This window comes from Lynx rufus, unplaced genomic scaffold (assembly GCF_022079265.1).
Source record: "Lynx rufus isolate CCGP_SWC_20201006 ecotype Redwood Valley unplaced genomic scaffold, mLynRuf1.p SCAF_2, whole genome shotgun sequence".
Lineage (NCBI taxonomy): Eukaryota > Metazoa > Chordata > Mammalia > Carnivora > Felidae > Lynx > Lynx rufus.
This window is the reverse complement of record NW_025814834.1, coordinates 22,986,466-23,006,318: the sequence shown is the minus strand read 5'-3', so window position 1 is coordinate 23,006,318 and position 19,853 is coordinate 22,986,466. Positions and strand designations below refer to the sequence as shown.

Here is a 19,853-nt window from a genome sequence, read left to right as displayed (position 1 = left end):
GTAACATAGAAAAAATATGTATACAGAGGGAGAGATGAAAAGATAATTATTTCCAATAACCTATTTAGGAATCTTGAAGAACCAAGAAACAACTCAGAGTTGTAGAACAATTAAAATGTCATAAAGGTAGACCAATATAATTAAATGAAAAAAATCAGTAGGTTTCCTCTCTGCTGGCAGAACAAAAACAAAGTTGAAAATGCAAATTCACCACTTAAACAAAAAATATGCTCTATAAACAAAATTTTGTAATATATAATAATAAAACTACATAATAATGAGAGGTAAATAACCATTGACATACATGTAAAGATATTCCAGGTATTTTAATCAAAATAGACAAAAATATCACTTAACATCTTTATAAAGTAATGTATAACTTTAATGAAATTCTAAGGAAGATCCTGATAATGTTTTTGCTTTGACTGTTTTGGGAAATTGACAAAGTGATGCTTTTATATCTAGAAGAACAATTGATAAAACTGAGAAAATAATATCAAGAAAGATTGGTAAGGAAAAGTAGATTACCAGGCATTAAACTGTAATTAAATATTATTATTGGGACACCTGGGTAGCTCAGTCAATTAAGCGTCCGACTTTGGTTTCAGCTCAGGTCGTGATCTCATGGTGAGAGAGTTCAATCCCCACGTTGGGCTCTGCATTGACAGTGTGGAGCTGCTTGGGATTCTCTCTCTCCCACTCTCTCTCTCTGCCCCTTCCCCACTTATGCTCGCCCTCTCTCAAAATAAATAAACTTTTAAAAGTTACTATAAAACTGAACAAAAATTGATAACACAGTCAATGAAAGAGAATATAGAGCTATGAAACAGACCCTAACTGTGTAGTATACAACATAAATTCTTGATTCTAAAAGGGAAGTCTCCCTCAGTGTTCTTAAAGCAATCAGCCTCATTCTCTCTCTCTCTCTCTCTCTCTCTCTCTCTCTCTGTCTCTCTCTCTCTCTCTCTCTTTTCCTTTATTTCCCATTTGGTCTCTTGTTGCTGATTCCCAAATCCCTGTCTTTCTAAATGCTGAATATCTTTAGAGTTTGGATATCTGGTTAAAGTTCCATCTACTTCAAGGAGGGGTTATGCCACCATTCAATCAGTTCTTGCTTTTAAATCTTTTTTTATTTCTATATTACACAAGTAGAATATTGTTCAAGATAGAAAGTGTGGACTTTTCAAAAATACTACAAAAAACCCTAAAGATAACTAAAGATAAAAAAGATGTTCTGCATTCTATAGATATTGTTTAAAGTAAAATTCCTATAGTCATAATAGCAGGATTGTACTATACCTAGTAATGCATAAGCTAATTTGTCTTCACTTGGTAATGTATCTTGAATATTTCAAATATAAATATGTATATATTCTCATTATCATTATTGATGTATCATGGATACATTATAATTATTTAAATAGATGTATCACTGCTTGGAAAATCTCGTACTAATGGTTATTTGGATTATTTCTTTTTTTAAAAACAAATTTTTTTAACGTTTTATTTATTTTTGAGACAGGGAGAGACAGAGCATGAACGGGGGAGGGTCAGAGAGAGAGGGAGACACAGAATCTGAAACAGGCTCCAGGCTCTGAGCTCTTAGCACAGAGCCCAACGCAGGGCTCAAACTCACTGACCGTGAGATCATGACCTGAGCCAAAGTCGGACGCTTAACCGACTGAGCCACCCAGGCGCCCCTGGATTATTTTTTAAGTATTTGGAACTCTAAGCAAGGCTCAGAAAACATCCATGCAGGTGCCTTTTTTTCACACTCATCATCTTATTTCATTGATATATATTTATATGTGTTGCAATCTACATTTTTAAAAAGCATTTAAATCATATTGACAAAGACTCTATATAAAATGTTAATCATAGCTATTTATGTATTCCCTCCAACACTCGATGAGTGCCTACGCTCTTGTCACTTTGATTTTAGTAATTAGATAGGTTAAAATTCTCTTGTCAATGTTTTAATATGTAATTATATAACTATTAAGACAATTGAAATGTTTTATATATTTAGTAAGCATATCTGATATATAGGCTACCATTGACATTAATTTCTCCATATACTGGATGTTTAAATTATCTGGCATAGAATTTTGGACAATTTTTTAAAAATTTAGTTTGGCTAACTGGTTTCTTTGTTTTAAATTCAAAATAGTTAAAATAGTTAATTTTTTGGCTAAATTTCAGTTATTTCTATTTTTCCTTTCTTTGTCTTGGGAAATTAGTGCTTCTTGGAATTTTTTGTGATTCTCTTAATGGTACAATTAATGATTAACTGTGTTCTTCAGTAAACTAAGTATTATATATTATATGTAGCATAATATGTAATTATACATCATATTGTATATCCTTATATACAATAGATATATGTAAATATATTTAGTATTATGCACACATACACACACACACACATACACGCACACACATACGTATATACACATACCTATATTGTAATATCACCCTCCAGTTTCCCTACTTTCTTCCCAGATATTTTCTGGGATTTGTGGCATCTGTCCATGGTTAGATAATGGTCTGAGATAGAGGGAACTAGCACACTATTATACTTCAGTTCTCAGATTACACTCAACAAGGCATGTCTTCCCCCATATTTTCTGTATTTATTCTTTGGAGTTTATAGTACCTGATTATAGAAAATGATGATGACTTTGTGAGGAATACAACATAGAATTGCCAAGGCAGAAATCATGCATATGCATTGTACATCTTGCATTGGGTCATGGGATTTGAACCACACTTCTATTAATGTCTTAGTTCATAGAGACTATAGGACTAAGGGTCACTGGGAAAATGGTGAGGAATGTAGGAAATATATTCTTTGCCTTTTCCTGGTCACTCACTATTCCATGATGCAAAGCTGCAGACTGATATGTGCTAAAACACCCAACTATCTAGTATTGAATGTAATGTGATCAATCAACATGTAAGTATTGAATGCCTAATATACAGCAAGCACTATTCTAAGTTCTATAGATATATTAATTAAAATATAAAACAAAACATAAAAATCTAGGCTAGGGGGAGATTTTTGGAGAGAGGCAGATAAAAAAATAAATGAAAAGAGTAGTATGTTAGATGATGATACATGTTATAGATGAAAAAAATATCAGAGAAGTATAGTAAGAAGTCTTTCACTGGTGGGGAAGAGGGATATTGCAATAGCATTAAGATATAATTTGAACACTCCTAAATAAGACAGGGAGGGAGCCCTATAGATATCTGGGGGAAGAGTATTCCAAAGGAAAAAAACTCAAAAGTACAAGAACCCTAGGGTGGGAGCATGTCCAGTGTGGGTTTGAGAAACAAGCAGGGAGTAACTGGGGTGGATGAGTGAAGGGAACAGCAGTTTGAAAATATGAAATGAGGCCAGAGAGGTGCTGGTGAGTAGGAAGAGTGAAGGCAAGTTATGTAACCTTGTAGGTAATTTTGGTGACTTTAGTCCTTATTTAGGGTGAAACTGGAAGTTATTAGAAAGTTTTGAGCAAACTCTCTAACTCTTTAGTTTTGAGTCTAAAGGGAAAAGCAATGATAGACACAAAAAAATCATGTGTGGCCATTGTACTTCACCTACAAAAGATGGCAGCAGCTTGGACTAGAATAACAGCAGGACGGAGGATGTGGTTAAGAAAAAAGAAGAAAATACACCCATACACATACATAAAAAGAAAAAGAATGAGAAAATGAACAGGAGCTTGGAACATGTGGAAAAACTCCACAAAAAAGACTCACTCATACTTGACTCCTAGCCTTTTCCTGCTAATCCAAACCTTCAAAGAGGAAACAAATTAGTCACTCAGAAAGGAAAAAATAAAAGAAAAACATAATTTTAACATATTTATTTTTATTCATTGTTTTGGAATTATAGGTTGACCTTGCAAATAACCTTTATCAATTTGTGTATTCTTTTATATGTAGTGTATAAAGTGCTGGTTTTATACTGTCATGGCTATGAATTTGAAGTCTAAAATCACTACTAAAAAACACAAAGATTTCTATAAATGATTTATACTTTTCAAGTGAATTTGATTCTACAAGTGTTCACTGAACAGCTCTGTGTTCAGAGGTGATGCATTTATACTGGGTCAGCCTCTAAAATAATGCTAGGAAACTGTAGCAGATGCCATTGATGTCTTGCCCCATAACCTCTTATTCACCTGCAGCCTTGCTGGACAGTTCCCAGGGCCATTATCAAATTCCTACCTCAAGGGTTCCATCTTCATATCTCTGAGGTTTCCTTCTCTGAGGGTTTTTCTTAGATGCCACAGTTTACTAGACTCAAGTTCATGTCCGTGGGGACAAATAGAAGTCAGTGGATAAATAGCTTAGTGTCCCTGTCCCCCTATGGGACAATTCTGAAGCATGTTTTATATGGTTCCTCTTGGGTCCTTAGTGGGACCTCAGGGTCCTAGTCCGAGCTGCTCACAGTGCAGCCATAACACACCCTTTACTGCCTTCTCTCTTCTTTGTTTCACTTTTCCCATTCCCTTGTGTGTGCTTTCTGGGTGCACAACCTAAATAGGTGACCTTCAAAGTATTTCTCTCAGGGTGTGTTTAGTGGGGGACCCACACTAAGCCAAGTAGAAACCTTTAATCAAGTTGCTCTTGTCTGATGGACAAGGCAAAAGGTCCAGAAATATTCCACAGAAATTAAGCAAGGAGGAAGAGTGGCTCTTTTGGCTCTACTCTACCCCTCTTGGCTTGAGTCTAAGTGGGACTTATGTGTCTCACTTTGTCCAGCATTAAAGAAACAGAATCTTCAAGAGTTAGTTCTTTATGTTCCCATACCAAATGCATCGTTAGTGATAGCATATATTTTGCAAATGGTGAATCTGTTGCTACTTCCATAATTAATCATTTTTGTCAATAGTTACAAGTGAACACAGCCATGAAATGCAGAATGAATAATAGGAAGCTGAAAATTTATGGGCATACTGAGGAGATATAATGATCACTTGTATCAGTAAAAGAGAAGCAGGAAAACAGCTGCTTGGAGCCTGGGCCAGTTTAGAGAAAAAAAGGGAGACTTTGCCAGAGGACGATGTGTTTCTATCATCTAGAGCAAAGCTAGGGAGAATTTAAAGTGCCCCAGTCATCTGGAAGATACAACTAGATTCACAGTTTGACAAAATCTAGGGCTATCACATGTTGTAAGCCCTTGGTAAAAATCAAATCCTAAAATTATAAGAAAACAAGGAATTTAGAAAAGACAAAAATAAAATCCTTAAGTTTATAATTTTTTTTTATTTTAAGGTACTTTGAAAGTATAGGAAGGGTTTCTGGTTTGGGAAATTTGAGATACAAAGACAATGAATAGACAAATATTCTATGGTCCTTTTCTTCTCTTCTCCTGGAATAATCTAAGCCTTAAGAACGGAAATATCCATTACACAGGACACCCTTTTTCTTTTATACAAAGAATCAGAAACTACTTATTTAAAGATTGGAGAAATTGTCAACAGGGAGAACATTTCTGTGCCATGAAAAGACTTTCAAATAGATCAGGCAGCAGAGAAAGACTCTTAGTGGAACTCTAAAGTCAGAAGCCCTGTATCATTTTCCTGCAATAAGAAGAGTGAAATAAGTTTGATCAAAGCAGCGTGAATCAAATTAAGGTAATATTATAAAACATCTAATAAACTTGTAAAGTAAGTGAAAATTGTAGCAATTGCATGATCATGTGTTTTCCCCATAATTGGGGTTAAATAGATTCGTTTCACAAAATAAACATTTATGGAGTGTCAGTCCTCGGATGGGTGTGTAGGGGGAAATGAGGCAAGCATAAATAAAATACAGTACTTTTCTTATGGAATTTATAGTTTAGTGGTTGAAAAGATATGTGGACAAGTTATTTCAGTGCAGTGTGAAAAGGGCCAGGGTCCTCAGTAAAGCTATATGCAGAGCAGTGACATGATCTGATTTATACTTTCAGAGGATTACACTGGCTATCCTGTTGAGAATAGACTGAAAGGGGGTAGAGAAACAATAATCCAGGCTAAGACTTTGGTAGACTTGAAATAAGATGGGAGTAGTGGGCATGATGAAAAGGTTTTATTTATTCATCCATTCATGTATTTAGTGATTCATTCATTTAAACATAGTTTCAGTCCTACTGAAATTTACAAGAATAATACAATATACACTTCAGGTTCCCTAAGTGTCAACATTTGTACTGTATTTGCTTTATCTTTTTACCTCTTTCTGAATATACATATGCATATATGGTTTTCCAAAACATTTGAGAATTAATAATAAGCATAATATCCTTTTACCCACAAATAGTTCAAATACCTAAAAGCATGGGGTATTTTCTTTTTTTAAAAATTTTTTAATGTTTATTTATTTTTAGAGACAGAGAGGGACAGAGCATGAGCAGGAGGAGGGCAGAAAGAAAGGGAGATACAGAATCTGAAGCAGGCTCCGAGCTGTCAGCACAGAGTCCGATGTAGGACTCGAACCCACAAACCATGAGATCATGACCTGACCCGAAGTCGGACACTTAACTGACTGAGCCACCCAGGTGCCCCAGCATGGGTATTTTCTTAAACAACTGTAGGAAAATTATCCACATCAGTAAGTTAATATTGATGCAATTATCTAATCTACAGACCTTATTCAAATTTGTCCAACTGCCCCAGTAATGCCTATATAACAAAAGGAAACTTAGGATCATGTGTTTTCATTCAGTTGTACTTTTAGTTCCCTTTCATCTGGAATAGTTCCTCATTCTTTTTTTGTGTCTCATAGTATTGACATTTTGAAACAGTACAAGCCAGTTATCATAGAATGTGCCTCAGTTTGGGTTTGTTTGGTATTTCTTTTTGATTAGATTCACCTTATGAAGCTTTAAAAGGAATACCTCAGAAGTAATGATCTTTTCAGGGAATTATATCAGGAGGCACATGTTGTTGTGTGTGTGTGTGTGTGTGTGTGTGTGTGTGTGTGTGTGTGTATATATATATATATATATATATATATATATATCATCACTGGTGACGTTGATTTCATCATTGGACTCTGCTAAATCTACTATAGAGTTGTTTATTTCACTTTTTAATTAATAAATATTTTGTTACTTTGAGACTGAAAATATTCTGTGCCTTCTAAAAAATTCATCTACTCATTTTAGCATCCACTGATAATTCTCACTTTTAGTAATTATTATTATGATGGTTATTGATGGTGATTTCCTAATTCCATCTAGTTCTTCATTTATCAGTTGGGTTTCTACTAAAAAGAAGAATTTTCCCTTCTTCCCTGTTTTTCAAATTTATATCAAAGTGAATTCATGTATTTCTATTTTATTCAGTAAGTTATAATTTTTATGTCCTTAGTTTAATACTAAAATTTTTCCATTCTTGGATAATGAAAGCTCCTTCATGGTGGCCACAGTGCCCTTTTGACATGTCCACATTCTTCTCTAAACACCTCCCTTACTTCTAGCACAAGAGATTTCAGGCTCATCTTGTACTTTTTTTGTTGTAACATTGGAATCAGCCTTTTTTTCTAGAAGTCCCGGTTCCTTTTAATGGAGAATGTTATTAGAGATCAAGATCTGGGTTCTGCTTGTTCTACTTTCTCTACTACTAGGAGATAATTGCTCCTTGTCCTTTTCAGAAAATAGAGCTAGAAATAGCTATAACGATGAATATATGCACGCGCGCACACACACACACACCCCTACCTGTATCCATCTATACAGCTAACTAGCCGTATTAAAAACTATGGATTCACACTGATACCTCTAGTTCCAATTCAATGATAGAATTCATTCTATTTTCCATGTTTAAAACTCTTCTCTCTACCAATGACAAATATAATCCCCATATTTATAATATATTTACTTATATGCTCAATCTTATAATGTACAGAAAATAGTTTCACTATTACTAACCCAGGCCTTGATGGAAAGAAAGCATACTAATTAGTATTCAATATTTGTTTAGAGTTCTTTTTTTCTTTAGCCTGAAGGCATACAACCCAACTACTACCATGTTTAACAGTTTTTGGAGTTAGATGTCCCCCCATCTCCCATTAGTTGGTGTTACTTATTCAAATGTTATTTATTTGAAATATGTTGGGTCATTTATTTCTGTTTGTGTTCAGTTGTAGGATTTTCTACCCTTTCTTATTTGTTTTATTTATTTCCTTTCTTCTTTTTTTGAGTCTCTTAAACATTAACATTCTAAAAGTCAGAACTGATTAAATTCTATTTACCTTCTTTGTGTTTTCTGTTGGTTTAGTTTCTTTTATAATTTATAGCTCTATATTTTTAAGCAGAGGATTTAATTAATTAACTAATTCAGGCATATTCTTGGATAGTGTTTAAGACTATATAATTTTTTTGATTGCTTCTTCATGTCTCATGTATATATAGCACACATACACAGATGTACATGTATGTGTCTTAGTGTTTTCATTTTTATTCTTTCTAATATGTCCTTTGATTTTATTTTGTATTTCAACATTCACTCAAGAATTGTTTAATAAACACTTTTTGGTTTTTCTAGTTAAAATGACCTTTTAATCTTTTTAAAAATTTTAAGTAATTTTTAGTTTTTTTATGTATTAGAACTTTACTGTGTACAAATTTTAATTATGAAGTTTATTTTTGTGACTTAATATATGATCAGATTTTATGGCTGTCCCATGAGTGCCTGAGAAGGTACAATCACTATTTTCCTGGGTGTAAATTTCTGTATAAACATAATATCTACCTTACTGGTTAGGTTCTCTAGGACTTCTGTATCTTGTCCTTGTGTCTACTTGATTTATCTCACACTAATTCTGATGTATTAACATTTCCTAAAATTAATATGTTTTTTCTATGTCTTTTTATATCTCTTGTAGTTTTTGCTTACAAAGGCATTGCTGTGTTATTTTGGTACATAGATATTCACAATTGTTAGAACTTTACTGTGAACTGAGGCTTTTAGCATTAAAAACAATAATTCCCATATTTAACACAGTGCAAAGTTTATTTTATTTGATATTAGTATTGGCTTTGCTTTATTATTCTTTCTAGAAGCCAGGTATTTCTTTGCCCATCTCTTTATATTTAGCCTTTCTGAATTATTTTAAGTGTATGTCTTGTATACAGAATATATTTGGGTTTTGCTTTGTAAGCCAAATTGAAAATCATTTCCTTTTAATAGATGAGTTAAGCGATTCATTCGCATTTATTCATATGTGAAATGTTTTATTGTAACTCTCATTTTATATAATAACTACTATATATATTGTATTTTCTATACTTGTGGTATGTGAAGTGGTTTTGGGGCTCTTTTTATTAAAAAATATTTCTTTTGGTGTTTAGGAAAGACTGTATTTTTGTTCTGTAGGCTTTTTACTTATTTTTTAAATTTTTAAATTTCCCTGCTTTTTTTTTTAACATGTTGCGATGTTATTTGTGGTTTTGATGACACACTTTTAACTCCAGCCTATTGCCTACACAACAGTAGCTTCCCTCTTCCTTCTCCCTTCTCATCTCATTTTTAGTTGCATTATTTCTACTCTGTCAGAACATACAACACATACGATGTAGCATATATCATAAAACATTATTATTTCACCATTCACCTCAGTTTTTAGTGTTAAATCTACAATTAAATATATTAAAAGCTCACCAGTATTCTTATTGCTGAAGTGTCCCCATTCATCTCTTAATTGGATTTGAGAATATAAAACTACTTTTCACTGTTGATCATTGAATGAAAACTTAGCTGACTATAAAATCCATAGTTCACATTTTCTTTCCCTGTATTATTTTAAAATGCTATTCTACTGGTGCGTTATTTTGTATGTAGTTTTTTTAGAATTCTGATGCCAACTAATTATCTTGCCTTTGTTATCCACCTGATTACCTATTAATTATTGGCTGGAGTCCACAGAGTTATCTTTTTTTATTTAGTAAAATTATAAAATTTTGTATTTTTACTATGATATCACTTTGAATTGATCATTACTAATCAATTTTCACTGTTATGCAGTGAGCTCCTTCAGTATGTAGATTCAGGACTTCTAAGTTTCTCCTCTAAATTTCTTATTCCATCAAAGTGTTCAGCAGTAAAAAGGGCCTTCATATCCACTTTTGTTATAGGGCAGTTATGATGAAATGCAGCCTGTTTTTACTTTTTAATATAGTGTGTTTAAAAAAATGTCTTAAAATGTATACTTGTTAACAGAAAAATCTCTTGAGGATAGTCAGCTAACATAAAAGAATGGATTTTTAAATCAGATTTAACAAGAATCAGAGATCTTACCTGGTATTAAGTTTTACTAAATAATGTGAATAAAAGCTCAAAGTAGAGAGAGGGGGTCTGACATACCAAAGGCAGCTACCCAGGTCCTGTATAAACACATTAGACATGTATTTCTAGCCAAGAATTGTAGATAAGGTTACTGAATAGAGATCTTGAGATAACCTCATGCCCTAGAAACATTTAAATTATGAAACACCTCCATTTAATAGCTCCAATACTTGTATCATTGACATCACATTTTCCAGGGAGCTAAGCCTCATGGATCCTGGGTTCTATAGTTGACCCTTACCTAGAACATCCTGTGAAGTACATTTTACAGATGAATTTTCTTCTTCCTAGAAAATATCAATAGTTTGTATATCCAAATGTTCAGTTAACAAGGAAGTTGAATTGGGTCACTGACCAACATTCTTTTCCCTAGGAGCACTCAACTCCATAAAGGAAATGCTATGACCTGAATATTTGTATTGCTCTAAGATTCATATTTTGAAATTCTAACCCCATGAAGTGATAGTATTATTAGATGGGGCCTTTTGGAGATGATTAGGTCTTAGGGGTGGAACCCTCACACTTGGGATTAGTGCTCTTACAAAAGATCTCATAAAAGACCTTACAATGCTCCCTGGCCTCTTCTATCATGTGAAGATACAACAGAAAGTCTGAGGGCCAAAAAAAGGTCTTTACCAAACCATGCTGGCCCCTGATCTCAGACTCCCAGCCTCTACAACTTTGAGAAATAAATATCTGTTATTTATAAGCTACCCAGTCTGTGGTGCTTTGCTATAGCAACCCAAACATACCAAGGTAGGAGTTAATGTGCTGTAGACCAGGTGCTTTCATTTTTTCCTTTCAGAAATATGATGTGACTTTTCATTTTTATATTTTTCTGTTTTCTAAAATATTAGGTATTGAATGGATAACTAGAGGAAAAATAGTGTAATGGAAGTGAGAAGTGTATCCTAGTCATTTAGACTATGGAGTTAGAACCATAGAATCATGGTTGCAGCACTGGTCTGTGTTCGTATACATTGCAGATTTCATACCTGGAGGTTCATTCAGCTGAAGAAATAATTCAGTGGCCTAGTGGCTTAGGTAATTGATGTTATCCATGGTATTAGAGGCAGAACTGAGATTTTTATTCAGGCCATTTCAAAATTAGAGGACAATGGAGATATTTTATATATGTATAATGCTGAGATATACTATGTAGATAGAGATAGAGGTATCTCCATGTGATTCACATATACATATGTCCATATAGGTTACCTTATTTTATTTACAATAAATCAAAGTTATGGATATATATACTGCTTATCTGAACATAAACAACTATTATACTTCTCTGTTACTCCCTAATTCAATGTAGAGTAAGAATTATGACATATTATTGTCCTACTTTCTGACCAGATGTATTTTTTGAATCACTACCTCAGAGTCTTGTCTTCTCTGTGGCTTCCATCTCATGTCAACATTTTCTTGGTGTTTTCTAATTTCTTTAAAATAATTTACTATCAAGTAAATAATAACAATCCTTACATTTGTATAATTTTTAATTTATTAATCACTAGAAAATTCTAGAAACAATGCTCTGTAATTCTCTAATAAATAAATTTGAGAAATTCTGTAAATATCACCTTAGTCATTTCATTTCACACAACACCATTTACTTTTACTTTCTGATACCAAGCTATAGTTTTTCCCAATCAATTCTAGTTGCTTACTGAGATTCTCTGAAGTCACTACCAGCCCTGGACAACTTAATAGATGGCCTTTTTTCAGACTTTTATTCACAGGTGTTTGCTGTTTGTTGACTTTTTTGAAAAACTCAAATTGTAAACTTTGATTACAAATTAAAAATGAGGTTCTTAAAAATCTAAACTTGAGCATATATGAAACAATTTAAAAACTGTTAAAGGTGTGTTGAGAAAAAATAGGTTTAAAGAAGACATCTTTAGGTAAAAATAATAAAAATGCATAGATAATGCAGATAGTTCTATTTATCTGCTCAATGGGCAAAAAGCAAGCACTTGAGGTCTTCAACTCAAATCTTGTGTTCATTTCTTATTGCTAAAATTTCATTTCTTCCTGTTAGATGACTAAACCTGATGATAGTATAGATGATAATCCTCAGGGGCAGACGAATTCTTAGCTGATGGATTGGCTATGTTGTCTCTTTGCTATCCTGTGGTTTAGGGTTTTCTGAGCATCTTTGTAGGTAATTGAAGTTGCAGTGGTACCAGCGTTGAGGTGGCTGCTGAGCTTGGATCTCATCTCCTTGATTTTCTTTATCTTCTTCATTGCTGTCCTGCCTAGGTTGTCTTTGGCAAGGAGGACCCTTTGGTTTAACTGACTGAGTCACCCAGGCATCCAAGGAGGACCCTTTGGGAATCACGGTCTATAATCCTGAGCATATTCTATCTCACTGGCGTATCTTGTTCTCTTGCACCCTGGTTGTTAGCACCTTCCATCATTTCTCCCTGAACAGGAGTGTTGGAAGATTGTGGTCCAAGCCCATGAGGTCTCTGCCTGAAGCAAGATGGAAAACATCTGCAGTAGGGCCAGCGCTGTTGAACCTGGCCTTCAGGAGCTTCCAATCCCACTACTTTCCCCACTCTCATGATTCTGGTAATTCTGTTAGGAATTATGTGGGGGACCTCTGCCATGTGGAGAGCCTTTGTAATGGTTATTGTCTGCTGCATACTTACTGCCTTGCACTGGAGCTCCACCAGAGCCTGTCACATTTGCTGCTTCCACATCCTTTTCGCCTTGAGCAATGTCAAACTCCATAGTCTCTCCATCTCCTACACTGAGAACACACTTCCTGGTGTCATTCTTCTTTATGGCAGTCTGATGCACAAATACTTCTTCCTTCTCATCATTTGTATTGATAGCTGTTTCTTACATTGAACCATTTTACTGTTCCCCAAACCTTTATTGTGATGACCATCTTGTCCCCTATAGCAGGCACAGCAGATGTGAGGCTGCTCTGGCCTCGGCTGCACTGTCCATGGTTCTGGGCTTTGTGTGGGCAGCCCTGAGAGCAGGTGGTAGCTGGGTCTCCGCCTCACTGGGGCCAGCTGTGGCAGCTGAGGCTCTTCCAGGGGTGTGATGGTAACTAGGCTGGTTACTGCTAGGGGCTACTCAGGGCTGGTAGATGGCTTTTAAGAAAGGAACAAACCACTCTTATCCATTAGTCCCCATTGGTAATATATAAGGAGAATTTAGTAGTTTAGACATTTTCTAAAGTAAAAATATTTAATAGAAATTTGAAAAAGCTTGCTTCGGTGACTAGAAAGGAACAGTTAAGAAGTTAAATTAAGATTGGTTGTATTAAAGGTAGTCTTAATTTTGATCATTTGAGCAGAAACATCTCTCCTTTTCCTTCAACATTTGGCATTTTTGATCTGGATTATATGAATGATAGCCTCATCTCCTTACCCACATTTTTTTTTAAATTAAAGCTGCTTTTCATTTTTCTAACCTCTCTTATGCTCTCTGATTTGTAATAGTCTCTCTAGTTTTGTTTCAGAAACTACAGTGCTTTTTTAGAGAAAATAATATATATAAATTAATTATTATGGTTATAAATATCTATACCTTGTTATAGATATATATCATTATAGATATATTCCTATTCTTAGTTATGTTTATACTGATTTAAATTATGATATTTAAGATACATGATTAGGAATATTTTTTATTCACATAGTATCATTTTTGTGATATGTCGGACTAGCAGACTGCCCCAGAGCCATTTTAAGTTTACTGCAAGAAAGCTGGGACAGCCATGGGGAGTCCTGAGGGCCAGAATCCCATGAGGGTAAGACTTGTCTGACATAGAGTTAATTTTTAAAGAGAAGTTATATAACATACCTCAAATCATAAGGAAAAAAAAAGAAATTTAAAAAAATTATACTTTGGTAACATACATTTTATGGAAATATCATTTGAAAAATATATAAAATAGCTTTAAGATATGTTTTATATCAATATCAAAGAATAGAGTTGATGGGAATAAAGAATGTATAATTGTTAGATTTTATTTATATACATTTCAGATAGATTTTTTTATTTTAAAAAAAATTTTTTTAATCTTTATTTATTTTTGAGAGAGAGAGACAGTGTGTGAGCAGGGGAGGAGCAGAGAGAGAGGGAGACACAGAATCTGAAGCAGGCTCCAGGCTCTGAGCTGTGAGCATAGAGCCCGATGCAGGGCTCGAACTCATGAACTGTGAGATCATGACCTAAACAAAGTCGGACACTCAACCGATTGAGCCACCCAGGCACCCCGAGATTTTTTTATTCTTGAAAGGCATCAGTAAAATGACCCTACTTCATGCTTTTCTATGTTCCATATTATCAAAACTTGTACCAATTGCATTACAACATTTTGTTTGTTTTAGTAAGAGAGAAAGGGCTGTCTTCCTTAGAAACAACATGATTGTCTCTATCACCAAGAAGAAGGGTGAAGGAAATTCTAGTCAAATTTTCTTTAGTTCCATGTATTTAAGAATCATCTGATGATGTTGGGTTTGTATGCAGACTCCTGGACCCCATATCAAGAAATTCTAATTAAGTTTATGTTGAAGATCCTAGGAATGTGTATTTTAACAAGTATCCCCAGTAGTTCTAATTAAGGCGATTTTCTTTTTTCTTTTTAATTTATTTACTTAAATTCAACTTAGTTAACATATAGTGTAGTATTGGTTTCAGGAGTAGAACCCAGTGATTCATCACTTATATAGAACGTCCCGTGCTTATCCCAACAAATGCCCTCCTTAATGCCCATCATCCATTTAGCCCACCCCCCCATCTCCCCTTCAACAACCCTCAGTTTGTTCTCTGTATTTAAAAGTCTTTTAGGGTTTGCCTATCTCTCTGTTTTTATCTTATTTTTCCTTCCCTTTCTCTATGCTCAGCTGTTGCATTTCTTGCGAAATCATTACTTATTTGTCTTTCTCTGACTTATTTCACTTAGTATCATACACTCTAGTTCCATCCATGTTGTTGTAAATGGCAAGACTTCATTCTTCTTGATCATAAAGTGATTTTCTAAACACACTTTGAGAAACACTGTCCTCGCCCTTTGTCTAAATGATCTGATTTGAGGAACTTGGGTAAAACACAGAGGTGAAGCTTCAAGTTACCATATTCTTATCCAGCACTTGATATAATTGGTATTGTTTAAGTAATTGATATTATCCATGAAATTAGAGAAACAGCTAAGGACTCTTATTAAGTCCCCAAACAGTATATGTAATCTATATATGTATATATGTAAAAATACTTTATGTATATACACACATATACATAGTTTATTTCATTCTCATTACAATAAATCAGAATTCCTGATCTGTGTATTGAATATGTGAATATAAAATCTGACAGCAATTGATACAAGAGCGTCAGAAGTAGAGTTCGTTTATGAGATAAAAGCGATGATGAGAACACCAGCCTAACAGGTGAGTATCCTAGTAAGGAACTGAGGAGTTAAGCAGGAGCATGGGAAGAGGACTATTAGCTGAATTAACACTTCCAAATTCACATGTTGAAGCCCTAACCCCCAATATCTCAGAATTTGACTGGGTTCAGAGACAGAGCCTTCAAAAAGGTAGCTGAGGTTAAATGAGGTCTTATGGGTAGGCCCTAACCCAATATAACTGGTGTCTTTATAAGAATTGGAAATCTGGACAGAGACACCAAGGATTCACCCCCACAGAAGAAAGACCATGGGAAACATAATGGGAAGGTAACCATCTGCAAAGCAAGGAGAGAGTTTTCAGAAGAAACCAATTCTACAATACCCTTATCTTGAACTTCCAGGCTCCTGAACTGTGAGAAAATAAATTTCCATTATGTAAGCTACCCAATTTGTGACATTTTGTTTTGGCAGCCCTAGCAAACTAATTCAAATTTTGGTACCAAGAAAGGAGTGCTGCTATAATAAATACCTAAAATGTAGAAGTGGCTTTGGAACTGCATGATGGGTAGAGACTGGAAGAGCACTGAGGTGCATGCCAGAAGAGCCTCGATTTCCCCGGGGAGACTTTTGGTAGGAAAATGGATACTAAAGGTCCTTCTGAGGAGGTCTCAGATGAAAATGAGGAACACGTATTTGGACACTGAAGGAAACACAGTCCTTGTGATAAAGCAGCACAAAACTTGACTGAACTGTGTCCTAATGTTTTGTGAAAAGCAGTAACTGACAAAGTTGGATATTTAGCTGTGAAGATTTCTTAGCAAAGTGTTGGGGACGTGGCCTGGTTTCTCCTTGCTGTTTATAGTATAATGTGAGAAAAGAGAGATTAAATGAAGAAGAGATTGTTAAGCCAAAAGTAACAAGAACTTGAAGATCTGGAAGATTCTCAGTCTATCCATATTTCAAAAAATGAATATATTTCATAAAAATAAAAAGCTTCTGCAAACAAAGGAAACAACCAGCAAAACTAAAAGGCAACCAACAAAATGGGAAAATATATTTGCAAATGGCATATCAGATAAAGGGTTAGTATCCAAAATCTATAAAGAACTTATCAAATTCAACACCCAAAAAATAAATGATCCAGTGAAGAAATGGGCAAAAGACATGAATAGACACTTCTCCAAAGAAGACATCCAGATGCCAACTGACACATGAAAAAATGCTCAACATCACTCATCATCAAGGAAATACAAATCAAAACCACAAGGAGATACCACCTCACACCTGTCAGAATGGTTAACATTAACAACTCAGGCAACAACAAATGTTGGCGAGGATGTGGAGAAAGAGGATCTCTTTTGCACTGCTGGTGGGAATGTAAACTGCTGCAGCAGTTTCCATACTGGAAAACAGTATGGAGGTTCTTCAGAAAACTAAAAATAGAACTACCCTACGACCCAGCAATTACACTACTAGGCATTTATCCAGGGGATACAGGTATGCTGTTTCGAAGGAGCACATGCACCCCAATGTTTGTAGCAGCACTATCAACAATAGCCAAAGTATGGAAAGAGCCCAAATATCCATCGATGGATGAATGGCTAAAGAAGATGTGGTGTATATATACAATGGAGTATTGCTTGGCAATCAAAAAGAATGAAATGTTGTCATTTACAACTACATGGATGAAACTAGAGGGTATTATGCTAAGTGAAATTAGTCAGTCAGAGAAAGACAAAAATCATATGACTTCACTCATATGAGGACTTTAAGACACAGAACAGATGAATACAAGGGAAGGGAGACAAAAATAATATAAAAATAGGGAGGGGACAAAACATAAGAGACTCTTAAATATGGAGAACAAACAGAGGGTTATTGGAGGGGTTGTGGGGGGGTGGGCTAAATTGGTAAGGAGCGTTAAGGAATCTACTCCTGAAATCATTGTTGTACTATATGCTAACTAATTTGGATGTAAATTTAAAAAAAGAGAATGATTGGCTGGTTAGTAATTCCAGTGATGGTCTGGATAGTAATTCCATAAAGAGATAGTGGGTGTGACTCATGGATCTAATCAGCCCTCAGTAGAAGCCAAGGATAGAGATAGGATTACAACTGCAGAGACACTTCCAGCTTAGACTAAAGAGGACAGAGATGGAACAAAATGAAGAAAAGCCATTGAACTTCTGGGATTTTATGGGTCAGGACCATAGCTGTGAACCCACATGTGATCCTCCAGGAAAAGGGAAGAATGACCCTGAAGGCCGGGTGGTTTCCTCCTCAGTTTCAGAATAAGGCTACCTCCTCAGTTATTGCTGCAATAATGTCTTAATTGATCTAGTCATATATGGTGTGCCTGATACCCATCTTTTCTCATATTGTAGCCCTAGCGATTTTCCAAAGTGCATTCTGATTTTGTATCCAATTCCATCTACTCCAGTTTAAGAACTATAAATTGCTTCACTTTGCTCTTCGAAAATTTAAAACGTCTTAATATGATCTGTAAGACCTCAAATCACCGGCCTTTGCTTGCGTCTCCAACCACATCTCTTTCTTTATCTGTGTGGCCCCATCCAGCTGGTTTTCCCATAGTCCTCATTCTCATCATGTTTATCTTCTACTGGGCTTCTGCATGTCTTGTTCTCTCTACTTAGAATGGACCTCCTACGTTTCTTTGCCTAGTTAACACCTACCAGTCCTTTAATTCTCAGCATTAAAGTCACCTCCTCAGGGAAGCTTGACTAAGTAAAATTTCACTGTTTCACTCATAGAACTGTGAATTCTTCACAACACTGTAAACTCCACAAGGCAGGAACCATGTCTGTGTGTGTTCACATTTGTATCCTTACAGACGTGCACTTAACTCCAGGTAGGAACCTAACAAATATATATATTTTTAATATAATTTATTGTCAAGTTAGCTAACATACAGTGTATATAGTGTGCTCTTGGCTTCCGGGGTAGATTCCCATGATTCACCATTTATATACCACACCCAGTGTTCATCCCAGCAAGTGCCCTTCTCAATGCCCATCACCCAATTTCACCTCTCCCCAGCAGCCCCCCCAATGGTTTGCCTGCTTCTCTGTTTGAAACTATTTTTCCCCTTCCCTTTCCCCATGGTCTTTTGTTAAGTTTCTCAAGTTCCACATATGAGAGAAAACATATGATTCTGACTTATTTCACTTATTTCATAATACCCTCCAGTTCCATCCATGTTGTTGCAAATAGCAGGATTTCATTCTTTCTCATTGCCAAGTCATATTCCCTTGTATATATAAACCACAACTTCTGTATCCATTCATCAGTTGATGGACATTTGGGTTCCTTCCATAATTTGGCTATTGTTGAAAGTGGTGCTATAAACATTTGGGGTACATGTGTAACTATGAGTCAGCACTCCTATGTATACTTTGGATAAATTTATAGTAGTACTATTGCTGGGTCATAAGGTAGTCTATTTTTAATTTTTTGAGGAATTTCCACACTGTTTTCCAGAATGGCTGCACCAGTCTGCATTCCCACCAACAGTGCAAGAAGATTCCCGTTTCTCCACATCCTCACCAACATCTGTTGTTTCCTGAGTTGTTAATTTTAGCCACTCTGACTGCTGTGAGATGGTTTCTCAGTGTGGTTTTGATTTGTATTTCCCTGATGGTGAGTGATGTTGAGCATTTTTTCATGTATTTGTTGGCCATCTGGATGTCTTCTTTGGAAAAGTGTCTATTCATGTCTTCTGCCCATCCCATTTCTTCACTGGGTTGTTTTCCAGGTGTCGAGTTTGGTAAGTTTTTTACAGATTTGGATACTAACCCTTTATCTGATATGTCACTTGCCAATATCTTCTTGCATTCTGTCAGTTCCCTTTTAGTTCTGTTGATTGTTTCCTTTGCACTGCAGAAGCTTTTTATCTTGATGAGGTCCCAATAGTTCATTTTGCTTTTATTTCCCTGGCCTTCAGAGATGTGTTGAGTAAGAAGGTACTGTGGCTGAGGTCAAAGAGGTTGTTGCCTGTTTTCTCCTCTAGGGTTTTGATGGTTTCCTGTCTCATATTTAGGTATTTCATCAATTTTGAGGTTATTTTTATGTATGGGGTAAGAAAGTGGTCCAGTTTCATTCTTCGGCATGTTTCTGTCCAG

At 35.2% G+C, this 19,853-nt stretch overlaps 1 protein-coding gene and 1 pseudogene across 1 annotated transcript in view; one reads left to right on the top strand and one right to left on the bottom strand.

Annotated features, from left to right (window-relative positions):
• The window catches only part of SPAG16 (sperm associated antigen 16), a 992,367-nt gene that overhangs the window by 621,754 nt on the left and 350,760 nt on the right, over positions 1-19,853 (top strand). The gene's annotated exons all lie outside the window — the stretch shown is intronic.
• Positions 12,389-18,322, bottom strand: LOC124515577 (Y-box-binding protein 1-like; annotated as a pseudogene).